This window comes from Anser anser, assembly GCF_964211835.1.
Source record: "Anser anser genome assembly, chromosome: 4".
Taxonomy (NCBI): domain Eukaryota; kingdom Metazoa; phylum Chordata; class Aves; order Anseriformes; family Anatidae; genus Anser; species Anser anser.
The window spans coordinates 70,998,190-71,016,510 of NC_139724.1; positions in this window are offsets into that span (position 1 = coordinate 70,998,190).

The window sequence follows — 18,321 nt, forward strand, 5'->3', positions numbered from 1 at the left end:
CTGTATTTTTCTGTAGTCATTCGGAATTTCATGGAAAATGTAAAACTGCCCAGTTGATATGGAAAATCTCCATGAAAAATGTGAAATTCCAGCGTTTCCAGCAAGGTTTTGCTGACAGCTCATGCATGGCGAATAGCCTGAAAGACATGCATGCAATTAAGGGATCCATATAGCCGGGCTGCGGAGAACAAGGCAGGCGGTGGGGGATGTGGCCTTTGCTAGGGCCAGCTGGTGTCTGCTCCTGGGCTCTCCGAGGGCACCAGACCATTGAGAGAAGTGGGGCGAAAGGGGGAAAAAAAAAAAAAAAAAAAAGAAAACACAAGCTTCAGAGAAAATGCACCAAGTCTATCGGAGAAAATCCCGAAGCTCCTAGGTAACACTTTCCCTCCCCACGCCTCCCCCTTTCTGGAGGCTGTCAGATGCGGCTCGGAGCCTGACAGAAGTGGCTGGGTTTTGCAGACCCGATGGTAATGATGCAAATATCAAGGACGCGGAGACACCGGGGAACTTAGCCAGGGAGCCAGGTGCTAGGTTATGAAGATGAGAATGGTTTGGAAGGGAGGGTATTTAAATATTCCCCTGTAATCATGTCGGGCGTGTAACACCAGCGCTTGCTGGAGACACTAGGGGTTGAAGAGAGACTTTTGCTCTGTATCTGCATTTCTTTGTGACATTTCTGAATGGTTTAGCCCTTTATTGAATATGTTATTGAATACGGAGGCTAAAACCAAAAAGAGAACTGCAAAACTTCTCCTGCCCCGCTCCCCCTCCCTGTTTCCGTTGCCATAGAGCAGCGTAACGCTGCAGGTAGCGGGTTTCTTGTTGTGCCACGTGCTCCTTTATCTGCGAACCTGCAGCCTGCTGACACCAGCCTGGCCCTGTAGCACTCTTGTGTTTGTGCCCTCACTGAGTTACCCAGTATTAGCAGGAGCAGGTTGAGTAGTTCGAGCTAGGGACTAGAGGTTTGCAGAACAAGAACGGATCGCTGAAGGAAAGGGAACTGCCCTACAGCGCGTTTGTTCCGAAAACATCCCCTAAAGCCGCGTGCTGCCATCGTTCCTCCCGAGACGGGGCAGGCAGGGAGGTGTGGTGCGGGCATGCTGAAGCTACCAGGGGTCTGCTCCCTTGGACAAGCCGTTCAGCACAGTACAACACCTGGATCTGAAGCGATGTGGCTGCGGGAGCCAGCTCTACAGCCCCAACTTCCGATGCTGCTGGATTGCCTTTAGCTGGGGTGCCTGCTCTGCGCTCCCTGCACTGTGGAGGCCGAGATTCAGTGGTGCACCCGTCACGCACAACGTAAGGGAGTGCACAGGCACCTAAAGGAATTGGGAAAGGACAATTCCCTGACTTATATCCTCATTTGGGGGCTTTTGTGCAGTTTTATCCCAAAGCAGATAGGGCTCATTCTCACTTTTTTGCTTGTAGTGTTTAGGAAATACCTCCTGCGTGCAATGTTTGGGAGAGAAGGTGGAAAGGTGAGGGCACAAGAAAGGTGAAAACAAAGCTGGTGTTGTGTATGAATGTAGAGCAGCAGTCCAATATGCAGAGGAGAGGACTTCAGGAGAGGCTGGCTGTGGAAACATGAGTTCTGTGCTGCTTCTGAAGCATATTTAATAAAGGTCAGAAAAACCACGCAGCCTCTGAAATATCACAGCAAAATAGGCTCAGATAGTTGCCCTCTCACAGCTGCACCATCGAAGGAGGTACATTTAAATGTTTTGTTTGGACCCTTCCCCCTCCCCCCTCCCTCCCCAAATCCGCGAGCACTCACTCCCACGCACAGGGACTATATAAACCCTTCGGCAAGAGCATAAGGGTCCTGTCGCGTGAGCTTTGCGGTGGCAAAGAAAGAAGGTAAGAAGCTTTCGCTGTACTCCAGGTCACTTTCATCTCGATCCGAACAAAACTGTTTACTCATTGACTTAGCAAACTTTTTCCAGAAAGGCTCGGGCATCCTGTGTGCGGTGCTTTGTTTGTAGAGCTCTGTTTGCTTTACGAGCAGCACAGGGAAAATGGAAGCAAAGGGGACCCCTTGTAAGACCCTGTTGGCTAAGACTGCAGTTCAGCATTTATTCCCGTTCTCATTTTTTCAGTCGTTTACTTCCACCCCTTCAGTATTTTAGCTCTGTTGGTGTTTGTGTTCTTTTAAAGAGAGGAGCTTGTGTGACCTGAGCATGACAACCAGCGACGTGAGAGTGCAGGGTCCAGAGGAGGAGAGCACTTTGTAACACTAGGACAGAAATTACACGACATACCAGGTATTAGTAGTAAAACATAATTGTACACAGTACGTGACAGCTATTTAAGGACAAGATGCTGGCTGCTGGAGAGGTCCTTGGGGAAGAAAGCAAATCCAGACTTACAGCCCCTTCTCCTTTGACAGCAGTTTCTCAATTAACGTGTTTGCCTTATGTTGTGGCTAGTTTGCAAGTGATATAATGTGGCATGTTTGCTAGGTTAGTGTATTGCCTAGCGGGGTGTAGCGTGCCTTTATTAGTGTCACGTTCCTCACATTTTGGGAGGTGATCTTTTTTTTTTTTTTTTTTTTTTTTTATCACTGTGGATATGTAGGGCTGTGGTTCACTGTAGGATTGGCTGAAATTCTAGGTATTGTCTAGGACTTGAGCGTTTTCACATATAAAAGCCTTTACTTAGAGCAAGGTGGTGGTTTATATGAGTCAGCTGGGCCGTTATCAGGGTTTGGCTGGGGATTAGTGCTTTTATCAGCTGAATGTTTCATATTGATAAACAACTCGGTGCTAGTCTGTAGTGCTCTCATTTTGCCCGTGGAAGACAAAGAGGCTTCAAAAGGCAAAACTCATTATTCCGAAAGAAAAACACATCTACGTAGTTCAATAATTTTAATATTGCTTAAATATGTGGGGAAAAGGCAGAATTTTACCAACCAGGGCCAACTAATGAGAACAGACGTGCTTCCCTTCATCGTTTACACATGCCTGACTGGAATAGCTCCACACAAGGCTAGTCTGGAGTAAAGGTTCTTTCATTCTGTAGACAAAAATAATTGTTCTCAGATAAAGTCTCTTATATCCTGGGACAGAGCCTAGATTCTTCTATAAAAAAGGCGGTTTTGCTGTTGCTCCAATAGCAACGGCCCCAAATAGATCCGTCGAGAACCAGTTGCACCAGCCAAGCCCTCTTGCCTTGATTAGTGGGCAGAATGTGGGTGAAACGATAAGGAGTGCATGGCAAACTGCAAATAAAACTGATGCTTTGTTCTCTAATTCAGATTCTGTAATTCACTTTGCTTTCTGCATATGCGCCGCCGTCTTTTCAGGGGAAAAATATTCTCCTTCCCTTAAAATGCTGGTGGTCACTTGACCATGGTGAATGTACTTGAATCTTGAGATTTATGATCACAATCCTGTTATCCGCAGTGTCAGGATGATTATCCCAGCAGCCCTATGGGATCAACCTAAAAATTGTTGGGCAAGAAAATTATTTGTCAGGAATTATGGCAAGAAGATGATTTGTTCTGAATGTGAAACAGACGTAGTTATTTGCAGCTGCTCTGGCTGTCCCCCCCTCTTTCCCATGCTGTCCAAACAAGATGAGATACAGGTTCTTGCTTCTTCTGTCAGCATTTGTAGCCTGTTTATATTCTCACTTGTTTTCTTTATTTCACATCTGTGAACGTGCAATAACTGCACCATATGTTAAATATGATTTAAATCTATTTTATCTTCTGTGTCCAAGGGTTTGCTCTCTTGTATTCGGGTGGCTGTATTTAATGAAGCAATCATAAAATACTGAGAGGTCTGTTATGTGTAGAAATCTGAAGAAAAGCAAAGAAGAAAATCACCTTCAAAAGCTCACTACGGCCTAAATTCTAATCTCTTTAACAAAACAAAAGACAAGCCCATTAACAACGATGCTACCAGTTTCAGTATAATTTCTTGAACCTCCTGTCAACTTTCTGCAACACTTCAAAGCAAATAGAAACTGGCCCTCCGTGCAGTGAAGGATGACTTTTATACCTTTAAAAATAATTTAATTAAAAGATTTCTTCTCTAAGCACCCTCAACTCTGTCTAGACATCATACTTAGAAAACAATTTCAGCACTTGCATAAACTTCAACAGGTAGCTAGTTCAGTGGACTTTGGTGGCTGAAAGATACTCATATATAAATGCTTTATAGATAAATTCTTTGATATAAGGTCTGTTGCAGTAAATGTAATTCTCTCACTGACTTTAGATGGCTGCTAGATTTGGTGTTTGGGAAGGCCACGAGGCATGATTTGTGATCAGTGAGTATCTCAAATAGCATTATATCAGGTTTTCTGCCTCATCTGATTTCTCATTTCTCATCTATAGCCAGGTGTTGATTGGGCTGGGCTTCTGTTGTGGAGTTGCTAAACGTGGTTTTGGAACACAGGGCCTTCACCCGGCACCCAGCTGGTCCATCGGGGTGGCCAGATGTGAATTCTTCCATCTACAACTGTATTTTGATTGACCATAGCATCTTCCATGGACAGATAGGGGCAAGATTAGGGTGTCTGTGAGGCATCTCACAGCAATTATCAAGAAACTTTCGGAAAGCTCTGAGGTCTATAGGAACTCGTTCCCTCATCCTTTGCAGTTGTATTGGCAAAGAAATGTCATCTTCTGTTCACATTGCAGGACCACTTAGGGCTGTGTTGTGCTGAAGGTTACAGCAACTTGACAGTTGTTGACATAGGGCACAACCCAACAGAATTTAAAATCTGTTAGTTGCTCATGCATTCTTGCACTTTATTGAAACTTGTATCTGTCTCTAATTTATAACGGTCTTTGTTCTGTGGAGCGGCAGGGAAAAAGTGAGTCAAATTTAACAGCTGAAACAAGTTCTAGTTAATGCCAGGCATCACGTAAGACTGGAAGAGACCTCGAGACAATGCTCTTACCCAAAGTAGGATCAGCTTCACCCATCACGTTCCTGCAAGCATTGCCAGACCTCTTTCTATCTCCAGATGTATCACTGGGATTCTGAAACCTCCCTAGGGAATCATTTCCAGTGTGTCCATATTTTCACTTTTACAAAACTCTTCCTAAATGTGCTTTACTTTCTGGCAGTAATTTAAACCAATTACTTCTCATCCAGTCCACTGTGGGCATGGAACAGAGGTTATCCATCAGAAACACCTTATCATCGTAAGCATCTTATCATTTAGGAGTCATACTAAGACCACCAACCCATCTGACAGATGCACCAAACAGACGACATTGTGCATAAGTCTGCACCCTGTTTATTAACCCATTTCTGGTTCTTTGCCCCTTGGAATCTCTGTTCTTTTCTTGCCAGAGCAATGATTTAGGTTCTTACAAGAGTATTAAGGTTTGCAATGCTGCCGTGATTTAATGGCCATTTGTGATGCACCAGCTCCTCCACGGTGCAACTCATCTTCAGAGTGAAGGAACTAACACCACAAGTGAGGAATGTGTGGAAAATTAGAGTGATTAGCATCTTTGGGAGCATGTGAAGAGACAAATCTCAACTGAGGTTATTGTCGGGTTTAAAAAAAAAAACAACGGAAGTGTCCCTATAGGGAAGAGATACAGAGAAGCACGCATGAAGGCAGCTCTCCTAGGCAGTTGTCTCCTGAGGCAAGGGGGATCAAAGGGGACAAGTTACGGTTTCGTGCCTCCTAACTTCAAAATATTTGCTGTAGCTCAGCATTATGGTTCTTTTACACCTGACAAAAATGGTGGCAAGGAAATGACCAGAAAAAGTAGAAGTAGTATTTGGACAAAAAAAGACACTTTCTTTTAAAGAAAAGAAAAAATATTATTTTGATGGAGTTCAAAATTCAATTTCCCTGCCATTGCATCCTGTAAAAGGAAGAATTCACATGACAGTTTCTGGTGTTGGTCATGATATCAGTGTGTATTAACATTTACCATCCCCTTATTGTACTGAAATATTTATAGATTTATTTTGTAAATAAAGTGCATCAGATTTTAAAGCAGCAGGTATAATTGATGTAGCTCATTAAAGTTTATGAAACATGGGATTCCTTTACTGCAGTGAAGCTTGTTGGCCTGACAAACCTCCTACACTGAGATCCTAAGCCAGGGGCCAGGCTGATTTCTGTTACTCTCAATGAGTAAACAAAATTCTACAAGTATCTAGAAGTTTAATTCAGACCAAAGTCTGTTTTTTTCTGGTGGGCTTTAGGACAGGACAGCTTACCCTATCCTGACCGAACAAGAAAGTGTTAAATGGTACTCAAACCAACCATGTGTCTGGACAAATTGCATCTGGCCTCTGCTCCTCCAGCTTGTGTGAGAAGTTTTGAAGCCTTAAAAAAGTTGTTTTGCTTGAAGATTGGTGCTGCTTTGTTAATGAGCAGATTTTGAGGCTCTTCTAAGACCCTGGCCCTTATAAAGGGGAAAATACTTAAAAGATGCATGAAGTTTTGTATAAGGGTACGAACTGCTTAGCTGCTGCCAAAAACGAGGACCCTGTTTTCTCCTATTCTTCCCCCTCTCCTTTTATCTCCAGCCAGCCACATGGCCCTCCTACTTATTTCGTACAATCTCTTGTAGTTGTCAGACCCCTTTGTAAACCAAATCAATTGCTAGAGCAGTCACTTGATTTAGCTCAGTGAAGGTCACAAAAGAGCCAGAGCCAGTGCAAGAATGGGAAGGGACCAAGAGGCTGGGAGTGCACAGGAGATGCACCGAAGATCTTCAGATAGGGTGGAGCTGTGCCCGAAGGCAGAAGTTCTCTTACAGCAAGAGCAAATTTAACAGCTTGTCACGGTGAGAGAAAAGCTTGCTTTTCTTCCTTCTGCTTCCAGCTGTGCGTTCCCTTCCTCTCCCTTGGGCCAGCTCTGGCACACGTTGAATCAACTCGTTAAGCAGGCAGAAAAGCACACAGGGAATAAAAGAGAGCCTGTATCTCTGAGGGACCTGAATCAGCTCCGCAAAGGGTCAGTGGGAGGGAGGGGTGCTGAGAAAGGTGGCGGTCGAACCCTTGGTCTGTCTGAGATGAAGGTGCTGTGGTGATATGGACAAACCTCAAGAGCCTGGGCACAGGCTAAGGGATGTGGGTGCTGCTGGGACTATCACTTAGCACAAGGCATCCCAAAATGGGAGGAACACCTACGTGGGGATACCTCAGCCTGGTTTCCAACCTGCCAGAGAAAAGTGGCATTTGCCATGAGCTCAAACCATGCAATTAAAGTGTGATAGGGATATCTGCTGATATAAGAGGGCAAGTGAAATCAAGGGAGGACACATCATCACTTTCCTCTGACCAAAGATGTAAGGAGCTGGTTAAGAACATGAAAATAGCATGTAATAAGTACCATGCTTCTGCTGGATGCTAGAAAAGAAGGTAAGAAGAGAAGTACACTCTGAGATTTCTCTGGTATGCTCTCCTAGCTTCCAGCTATCTGAGACTTAAAGGCTTCTTAAGTTAGAGATTATGCTTTTGTGTTCCACAGCCCTTGGCATATTTTCCTCCTGCAAACTTATTTAACCGTGTCTTTGAATCCGTGAAAACTTTGGCATGATAATTTGAGATCCTTGGATGAAAAGAACCTTCATAATATAAAAGCATCTAGCAGAAAACACCAGGTTTTCTCCAGTGTAATGAAAATTTCTTGTAAACAGAAGCTCTAAATCTTCCTCCTAAATATACATACGTATAAACGTATATATTTATTTATTGAAACAAGACCAAAAAAAAGGCAAAAATATTCAATTACCGGTAAAAACAGTGTACCTTTTGCAAAACCATCCCACTTTTTTTCTCTTCTTCTCCTTAAATAATGAGAACCTCGTTATATTTACACCGCCCCTACACATGCTAAAGGTTTTTGCCCACATTAACACCGATTCTGTTTCTCTTCCTGCCTTGAACACTCACTGTGATGGAAATTCAGGGCTCACGACCACTGTTAAAGGTCCCTACATGGTGTAGTGCTGTTTGAACATATCTCACCGAGGTACCTTTGAAGTGCCAGAAACAGCCAGCAGCCACCTACACTCAGACTCCCAGTGCCTACCAGTGTGGGGAAAGCCAACTGATATTATCAACATCAGGAAACATTTTCACAGACTTCCCCAGTTTAGATGGGGCCCCTGGAGTCAAGACATCTCAGCAGGGCCCGCTCAGCAGGTAGGTGGCTGCCAAGGAGCTTTCACTGTAGGCCTCTACTTTCCCACTTGCGCTTTCCTGGTGGAAAACCTTCTGTGTTACTTTGTGATTGGCACCATTTTGCAGACATTCAAGTTTCCTAATTTTCTATTTGCCTTCTGGATGGCTGAACACCTGGGTAGTACCAAAGGACAGATAGCCCCAACATTAGATTAAGTTGCTCAGGGCCTTGCCTGGTTTAGTGTTGAATATTCTACCATCTCTTTGGCCCTGTGTTTAACCACTGTCATTATGAAGTAATTTTTCTTAATATCCTTTTGAATTTCATAGAGGCAGCCTGGATTTGTTATCTCTCATCCTTTCAGTAGGCACCTGTGAGAAGAGTCTGGCTTCAAGTTCCCTATAATCCTTGTTAGATCTCGACAATAGGTGATGTGGCCCTCTTCAGCCACTGAAAATGAGGACAGCACTCCAGTGCCATCCCTCCTTTCATTCCTTTTAGGACTGTTTTTATTGAATAGTGACTTTGTTTGGGACTTTGGAGTGGCATTCCTTGTCCTTCTTTCTTGTTTTCGTTGTTATTTTGGGGTGGTTTTTTTTTGATTCCTACTGATAACATTTTTTTTTCAGGTGAGCTATACTCTACCTGGCTTCTTGTTCAGCCCCCATGCTGTGGTGTGGAAACACTGTTTTGACTTTATTACCACCTGCAGGGACACTGGCCATGAATCAAAGGCCTAGAACAGAGCCCCTGGGTTGGGTAAACGTATGAGGCCTGACCAACGCACACCAGTGCAAGAGGCACGCTCATGGCAGCCACGTGTATGTTGAAGGTTCCTGGCCAGTTTTTGGGCTTCCAGAACTCTGTTGAACAGCAGAGACTGAGGCCAGGATCTGGGGCACTGACAAATCAGCCCTGGTGACCCTTGATGGGGTGGCGTAAGAAGTTACCTCCCCGTAGTGTGGAAGGTTCTTGCGCATCCAGCAGCACTGGCAGAAAGGCCGCACGCAGATTTTCCAACCAACCCCCTTCCAAACCTGGTGCCGCATCTCCCACCCTGCCCAGGCACCCTGTGTGAAGGCAGAGGCCTGGGCTGTGAACCCGAGCAGGATACGTGCTCCCTGCCAGCCCTCCTGCAGCTGTGCAAGCCGCCACGGCAGCATGGAGCAGGCAGCAGCGTTTTCAGCCGTGCAGTTAGATTGCTAGGCCTTTAGATCTGCCTGTGGTGCTGTTGTGCCCGGGGCGGATTTATCCAAGTGCCTCGAAGAATCCTCTCTAAAGCGTTTAAATAGAGACAGATTGCTTCTCCTCTGCGAGCAAGGAAAGCAAAGTCTTGCACCAGAGACAGCTGGGTTGGAGTGGAACGTGTTCAAGTCATAACTTGGTCCCTGCAGGCGCATGAGAAGCAGGGCTCTGCCGAGTGAGAACTCCCTGGTGTGATTTGCATTGCTCTTTTCCATATGTTCAGTAAAACCAGAGCAAACCTGTCCATGGGCGCTCCTTGCCTTGGTTTAGTTTCTCACCAGATTAAAGCAAACCGATAGGAGCCAGGTTTTAATACACTGCAGGAACGTCCATTCCTCCGCTTGCTCCGGGGTTGGTATTAGTTTAATGAATTGGTTTGAATTAACATCTAGTTGAATTGGTGCAGCTCTTTCATGTAGATGAGGCCTGAGGCTACTAGATAAACAAGAGACGAGGTGAGAGGACCTTTAAGCTCTTCACAGCCCAACGGAAGCCTGTAAGAATGAACTGAGATCTATTTTTGTCTTTACCTTTTAAAAGGAGCCATAAAATAGCTAGAACAACTCATAGCAGAAAGATAGGGCCAGGGAGTGGGTGGAGAAGAATGCCGGGAGGTTACGAGAGCAACTTCTGGAGCTCGTACCTGGCAGTGCCTCGTCCCGGAGCCGGAGCAGCTGTCAGAAAGCTGCACATGTGCAGCACATGAAGGGGTGAAAAGAGGAAGCACAGGGGAAGGCTGCAGGGCTCGATCCCAAACCCATTTAAAGTCGGTGGCAAAGCTCCACCGACTAAGATTGGCCCTTGGCCCTGAATTCATTTGTTCCAAGGGTTTGCTTGTGCAATTGTTAATCTGTGCTGATGAGTAATAATTGCTACAGGAAGGGAGAAGTGAAGAGGAGGCAGCGGCAGCAACACAAAAGCTGTGGAATCCATCCTGACCCTGCCTGGACTCGGCGCTTCACTTCATGGTTTCGCTGTGTGCATTGCTGCAGGGGAGCATCCTCCTTGTGCCAATGCCACATCAAAGTGCAATGTGTGGTGCAGGATTCCAGCGTCCCAGGGCAGCAGGCAGTAACAGCCGGAGCTGCCTGCGAACCGAGCAGGAACACAGGCCTGCAGCTGGACAAAGCCTCACCTTCCTTTTGGAGATGTTTGGGGAAATGCAAAATCTAATCAGCCATACAGAGGGACTTAGGAAACTTTTACTGTACAGAGAAAATGGATGTGACAGTCATATGTGGGTTTTACATGCCAGTGCTTCCCCATCGGTCCCAATTACAGATGGGGAAACTGCAGCACAACAGAAATGACTTGCCCCATGTCACACAGGAGGTCGGAGGCATAGCTGGAGCGGTTTCCCTTGCTGCAGTTCTGCCTTCTATTTCGTAAGACAAAAGTGACCTTCTGCTTTGGGCAGTAAGAAAATATTTAACTAATACAGATACTTTATTTAATACTACAATATAAATCAAAAACTATTTTAACTTGCACCACAGAGCTTTTTTTTTTTTTTTTTTTTTCCCCTGCCAGGTGTAAGCAGCATGGTTCTGGGGCAGCTGGAGCACTGTTGTTTTTTTTTTTTCCTCACCATTAATGTTGCAATGGGGCATTCACAATGGCTCTTTCCAATACATCTGTTTTCAGGAATCCAATCATCTGGGAAGCATTTCAGATAACATTTAAAGATAGTTGAAGAAACTGAAGATGAAACATCAGTTGTCCATAGCCCTGTTAAATAATATCAGGATATAAGGGTGGTTGTTTTTTTTTAGAATTCTTTTGAGCTCTAGCCAGTACTGCAATTGAAACTCTTCTTAAAAAAGGAAATCAAGCAAGGCTGGTTATGAATACTCTGGGGAGGTTAATGCTGTCTCGTTTTGCTGCTCTCAGTGGCTCACATCCTTAATTTAAAGGAGATATAAATCTCATGTTTGTAAATGAACAGACATCTCCTGTGGTTGGGTTACACTGATCACCCTCGGTGTCTCGTGGTCCTGAAGTACCTGCTGCTTGCGGCTGTGAGGGGATGATCCACCAGACCAAACTCAGGGTGGACTTTGGTCTCCAGTTCAACATCCATGCCAAGGCATGGCGACGTGACAACCGAGCTGGCTGCCTGGTGGGTCTGCAGCCAGGAGATGCTCTCTCACACACTTACCTCCTCCTTCCAGGTTCTTGGGCAAGCCCTGTATTAATTATTCTCATCAACAAATAATGCATCATTCAGTATTAAGACATGGCTTAATGTTTAAGCCATGGCTTCCCTTTGCTCTTCAGGGAATATTTTCCCAATTTTATTGGCAAATGACAGTAATTTTTTGCCATCAGTCAAAATATGCAAAACCTTCTGATGCCTCTGTTGTTTAATATAAAACTGTGCTTCCTTTCCTGTTATGTCTCCTGAGCTCTTAGTCAGCTATCCAAGAAACTGTTGAAACCATCAGTCTTCTGGCTGACCTATCCAAACTACAAACACTTTTTTTTCCCCTTTGTCTTGTGTAACATGAATTAAAATTGAAATAGAACACAATTAAGGCATTTGAAAAAAATTATGCCAAAGACCAGTGGTTGCAGAAACGTCCCTCCCTCTGCTCAGCCCAGAGATCTTTGTGACTTGAATTTAACTGTGCTTTGCCTTTTTGCAGCACCTCCTTCTCATGATCCACAAGACCCTGTAAAGGTGTTTGTTTCAGGGCTGATTATCCCTTCCTGAGTTAAAAGCAGAATCGGAGGACAGAGAGTAAAGTTCCTTAGAGACTTTAAGTTCCCCTGATCCAATCAGCCAGGAAAGGGGCTTCGCCTGCCCCAGGCTGGATCAGATTGTTTGAAAATACTCTGCCTGTTGTGCCATGATCAGAGCTTCCCCAGTCATATATCGGTCCCTTTAGCTGGGGGAAATGAAGCCTGAATTAAATAATTTGAATTAAGGCACAGACTGGTAGTGGTGGTGACTATCCCTGGCAGTAGCTTACCAAGATACATGCTAAATCCCTTGGTGTCTCTAAATGAAAATGAAGTGTCTTTCTTGGTGTGATAATGAAATCCTGTGGCCTGTGGTGTGATAATGGCTCCATGAAATTCTGTGGCCTGTGCTACTCAGGAGGTGAAGCTGGGTGGTTTTGGTAGCCCCAAGTCCCTGAAAAGGCAGTGGGAGTCTTAAATGCAAGGTCCTCTTTCTACCGTTCTGGTATTTCATACCCATAGGTTTAAATTACACCATTATTTTCTACCTCATATTTCTTCCCTTTCATATACTGACATTGATGTTATACAAATTTCAAGGGAAAAGTAGGGGGGACTGTGCACAAAGACCCCCAAATTCAGTTAATGGTTATTTTTTTGTTGTTTTGGGGCACTGAATTCAATAGCCCAGTATGGAAGAAGTGTAAGTGAGCCTCCCAGGCAGTTTCCCTTACGGAGCAGAGCTGTTAAGAGAAGAGAAGCCCTGTGAAGTTATTTATTGATATCTACACCTTGCTTCTCTGCAGGCTTTGGGCACAGAACTGGGGCCCCACCAACGTTTGGCTGGGAGAAACTCCAGCACTGGTTCTGTGTCTTCTCCCCATATAAATTAAAGTGAGGTCCATCCTGTCCATCCCTGCTAACCATGTCTTCAAGGCTGTTGCCCAAAGTTTCTGACTGTATGACTTGCTCTTTGCCCCAAGGGAAGGAATAAGGGCTGGGCTGTCATTACCATGGGTCAGCTGTAGCCTGGTAACATGTTAATGGTCTTTGTGCATCTCTAGCTATTGTGGGAGGTAGCACAGGACAGCAGCTGTATTCCACTTCCAAATCTCCGTCCCATATGTGGAAGAGCCGGCGAGATCCAATCTCTTATGAAAGCCTGAGACTGCATAACTTTTAGGTCCATGCTAATCTTGGATATCTGGTGCGTTTGCTTCTGCATATCTTCCTTCCTCCAGCCAGCCAGACTTAACATCTGGAGTTGGGTTGGGAAGATTACCAAAATGCAAAGGCTTAAGGTTGCTCTAAAGCAGAAAAGTAAGCAGGCTGTCCCTTACTGCTTCCCATTTTCTCCGAAAAATATCCCATCCAAAGCTTGTTGGAAATAGGTAATTACTTTCAGTCTCTAATGTTATTCCTTAAGCAGCCTTTATTTCCAATTTGGAACGAAAACATCAGCATTACTTTCATTTGCACCAATAATCTCAGAAAGCAACAGAAACACTGGGCAACATCTGTTGTTTTTTCAAAGTGTGTTTTCAGACTTCAGGTTCTTCAGAGTAACCGCCCAGAGCAAGTTTTTCTCGTGTTCTCTCCCACTCTCATTTCAGGCATTGAAAATACAATTAATATATAACTAATAAAATAAAAAGTACATTTAAACACTGACTCCTTATTAAATCTACAACCTTCTGGATTGCTCAGAAGAGATCTGCTGACTAAAGCAAATGTACCTTCACAGTATGTACCACACAGATGGCAATTAACATTAGACAAATATATAGAAGCGTATGTGAGTTTTGAAAAGTAAGTTTTTACTTATGAATTACTTAAAATCTTTAAAATCACTCTTTTTTTTTTTCTTCTTGTGGGGGTTATACACAGAGTAAATATCTGACAGACCAAGAGATTTAGAGGAACCTGGATCCAGGGTTCAACACTTCACCTACAAGCGGTTGGGTTCAGCCTGGCCCAGATGACTGACACGGCTCAAAATATCAGACATCTCTTACAGTTTGCATCAGGGATCACACATCGCCTCACAGAGCAGGGCTCTAATTCTGTCATTTTTGCCTGCTTCCAATCAAGCTTAGTGGTTTTGGGCCGGTTTGTGAGGAGGAAAAATGCACGGGGCAAAAAGCCCTGCTGCTTCTACTCTTAGGGTCAGCTTCCTCGCACGGACCTGAGAAGGCCCTGAAAGGGCATGAGAAACGGAGACTGAGTAAATCCTGCTGCCACACCAATGTACAATTGTACTGTCCTGTAACCCTTCCGACAGCCAGGCTTGGAGGTTTGTTGCTTCCATCAGTGAGGCCGTGGGCTCTGTCCCAGTAAATGAAATCACAGGAGAATCCTTTGCTGAAATATCAGCAGAGCTGTTTGTCTGCAGCCATGCTGCTTCGCGCCTCTGGCAACTCTGGCACATCATTGCCTTCGCCCAGCAACTGGCAGGAGTTTCATGGGCTCTGCCTTCAGAAATCATATTCTTGCCATCGAGGGCCCAGCTCCATTCATTCTTTGGGATGCAGTCCTAAGGGAGGTGGAAAGCCTGACCACCCACATCCAGCTTAGCACTGAAGCTTCTCAGCTTTGTTACAACCAGTGACGCGATGTGCTTAGAGCTGTGCTAGCAAAAGCTGAGTGTTCCTGTCCCAGAGCAGTCCCGCGGTAGGGATAAAGTTGGTTCGTGATCTCTGCTGCAGGCATAACCTGGGAGAGGACCGGGGTAGGCTGGGGAGGAGTCAGTAGGGTTGCAGCTTGGGTGAGTTCTCCAGGACCATGGCATTGCCTCCAGGCAGCCTGACATAAAGCCAGGTCTTTCCTGGTGTGGTGATGGCTAGCCACTGGTGAACTGTGATATCTGGAGAGGATGGGTGAGGAAGGAATGAAGTTTTCCTTTTTTTTTTTTTCCCCTGCATGAATCTCACAATATTATAATGAAGCCAGAGGTGTGCTCCGCTTCCATTTGTTCTCCAATGCGCTGCCTCCATCTTTGTGCACCACTTTCAAACCTTAGCTAATTCATCAAAGGGTCATCTGCCTCTCTTTGCAGTCAAATATTTTGGGGGACAGCATTGCCTTCAGTCAAATGACAGCTCACTTTCAAGGTCCTCTGCAATAGCTGGAAAATGCAAATCAAAATGTCAGAACGTATTGCTCCCGTGGCATCTTGCTTTGCGTTGAAGTTTGTGTTTACACAGCTTTTATTCCTTTGCACACTTTTATATTTCCTTATTTAGTTACAGCTGAGGGGCAAAATCAACGCCGTGCCCAACCCCATGCAAAGGAAGCTGCTGTGACAAGAGAAAGGTTACGCTCCATCTCTGGGTGGATACATCTCCGGGTGGGTGAATAGCCTCTCACACAGTAAAATACGTGATGCATTAGTGTACTAACGAACCTCTGTCATTCAGGAATACAACTATAAAATATTTTTCATTATTTTCCATTCATCCTAGACTATTTTTCTGGCATCAGTTATTCCCTGCGGTCTTCTAACCTCCCTGTTCTCAGTGCTTAAACAAACGGAGGAGACCAAATCTTCCGTGGTGTTTTTCAGTGTTGCAGAGTTGGGGTTCATTAAACTCATGGCAGAATTCACGACTTTGCCCCTGGTAAGTCCTAGGAGGTGGAAATGTTTGTTTCCTTAGTGACATTTATGTTGTTAAATAAAAAAGGAATAGGTGACGTTTTCTGGCACAAAGAAAAGCAGCTACACGTACACTATACGGCACTAGGGTCCCCTCTGGGCCCACATGGTGACCTTGTAGGCCTAAGACATTGTACTTTGAGGCTTAAAGTGTCCAAACCAACACAAGGGCTGAGCTGCATCCCATCAAGGTGGTGCTTTCATAATACGAAACTGATGGCGTGCACGTTCGGTGAGCCCAGGAGTGCAGCACAAGAAGGGGCCAGACACCCCCGAGGATGCAAAGCCTGCTGAGATAACGTTGGAGAGCCACAGAGGGAGCCAGAGCTGGCTCCGCATTGTCCACACTGCCTTTTAGGAGTGCCTGCTATCCCCCAGGTCATGTTTGCCATCCTCTGGTAGGGTGCTTATGGACACAGGCCACAGCTATACGAGGAATGATACTGATAATTTAATGGAGTGCACAATTAACAGCCCAGAGCTTGTGTCCAATTCAGCCCTGGATCTATTAGCAGTGCAGACATTGCCACTGGGATCAGTGGTGGTTGAATTTCGAGGTTCCCTGCAGAGTGCTGAGGGGCACACCAACAGCAGAGAGCCGCCCCCTGGGACCTGAAACTCCTTTCCCAAAGGGGCCTCTGAATGCTCTTCTTGCCTGGCATCGCAGCACGCTGAAGCTAGGTCCCAAACTAAACAGACCTAATATATCTTCCATATATATATATCTCTACATCCCTCCACGTGTTCGTGTGGGCTGACGCATCGGATATTTTCTGTGTTGTGGCTTTAGATTTTTTTTCCATCACATGTAACGTTTTTGCTAGCACCACGGAATGACCCGGAGCATGTAACGAAACTGCTTGTCTCAGGTATTACGACATTTCTGTGGTCAGCTTGTGTTGAAAGAAAGGTCTGGTAGGGGGGATTTTTTTCAGGGCTGCTAAATATCTCCAGCTGCCCTAAAAATTGCTGGGGAACGGCAGTTCTGAGGATTGGGTCTCAAGAAATTATGGTAAAGCATTCTGCTGTGCAAGGGAAGAAAAAGGGAGGGGATGGGAAAAGTGAGATAAGGTTTGTCATTTAAACCTAAACACAGAATAGCCTCACCTTACATCTTTAAATCTGCATCAATTATAATGCCTTGTTCACTTGCAAATTTCACTTTAAGATAAAGAATCATGCCTGGTTTGTTTGCCATTCCTACCGCCAAAGACAAGCTTCACTTACTCCCCTTTTATTTTCAATGACTAAGACCGAAAGAGCTAAATTACATTTCCTCCCCCCTATGGAAACCTGATGAACCAGTGTGAACCTGCACCTGAGAACCCCCGGGAACGCCGCGGATTTGGCCACACAGATCGGACAGTTGGATGCTTAATTGCGTTCTGGGCACAAAGCCTGCTTGAATGTGCGTCTTTTATTAAATGTGTGGGAGGCCAGTGCAAAAATTAGACCCCATTAAGGTGCCAGAAGGAGAAAAGTGGTGCAAAGGCTTTGCAGTGCCTGTCTCCACTGGAGAGTATCAAACTCCCCGTGCCAGGAGCCCGCTGAAAAATGTACACCCTGCGTGTCAACCTGGAACTCATAAGGCAGATGTAAGGATTTGCTCCGGGTGCTGGTGGAGACCTGCACGAAGAGTTTATTTATGGTGCTGACAACAGGGCTGGTGCCAGGAGCACAAACCAACAGCGTGCTGCAGAGCTAAGGGAAGGAGCCCCACGAGGATGTCAGGGCAGCTGGGGTGTGTTGGGAGCACGACGCCCTGCAAGGCTAATGCTAACCCCAATAAAAAGGTCTGGCCACAGATGTGGGGTGAAAACAGGATCTCGGTCAAGGCAGAGAAATGGGGAAGAACAAGGACAAACTGCTGTAGTGGGATGAGTCCAAGAAGAGAGACTTCTCGTTAGATAAAAGGGTCGTGATTTTTCCCTTTGCTACAAGATTAAGCTCGAGGTGAGACATTCACTCCAGTTTGAACTTTCCCAGGCTTTGCAAAGTAGATGATTCGGAGCCTTTTTCTGGATGGGGGCCTCTCTGCTATTCCATGCATCTTTGCATGAATTGCTGTGGATGATGAAATCTGTGCCTTGCTTGAAGAGCGACTCAGATCTGGTTATATTTAGTTACTTTATAGTTATATTTTGTAGTCGCAACCCAGCTGGAGCCCAATAGCTAGCGTCCAATATATCTTATGGTGTTCACTTGGGATTTGTAACTTAGGTCGGTCCTCGGCCTCTAAATCAGAACGTGAGTGAAATGCATTGAATGATCCCATTAATATAAATAGCGCCGAAGTTTAAAGCAGGGCTGTGTGAAAGGACTTTTGATACACTGGCTACTGTCGCCTGCGAGTCAGCAGGTGGCATTATAGAACAATCAGAAATCACCAAACCTTCGCTGCTTCCCACTTTGCAGCCCCAGACCTGAGCCTACAGGGGAATGAGCATGAAACCCGCCTGTTCAAAACACACGCAAAGGCACAATGAGCAGTTGCCAATTAGGGCCGTGGCTATTGTCTGCTAAAGGTCAAGTGTTGGCCTCACTGAAATCTTTCAACGCTGGCTCCGGCGAGATTGGAATCGAATTTATTTTACGCGGCTGAAAACTTGCTTGGCCCTGCACGGGGCACCGCC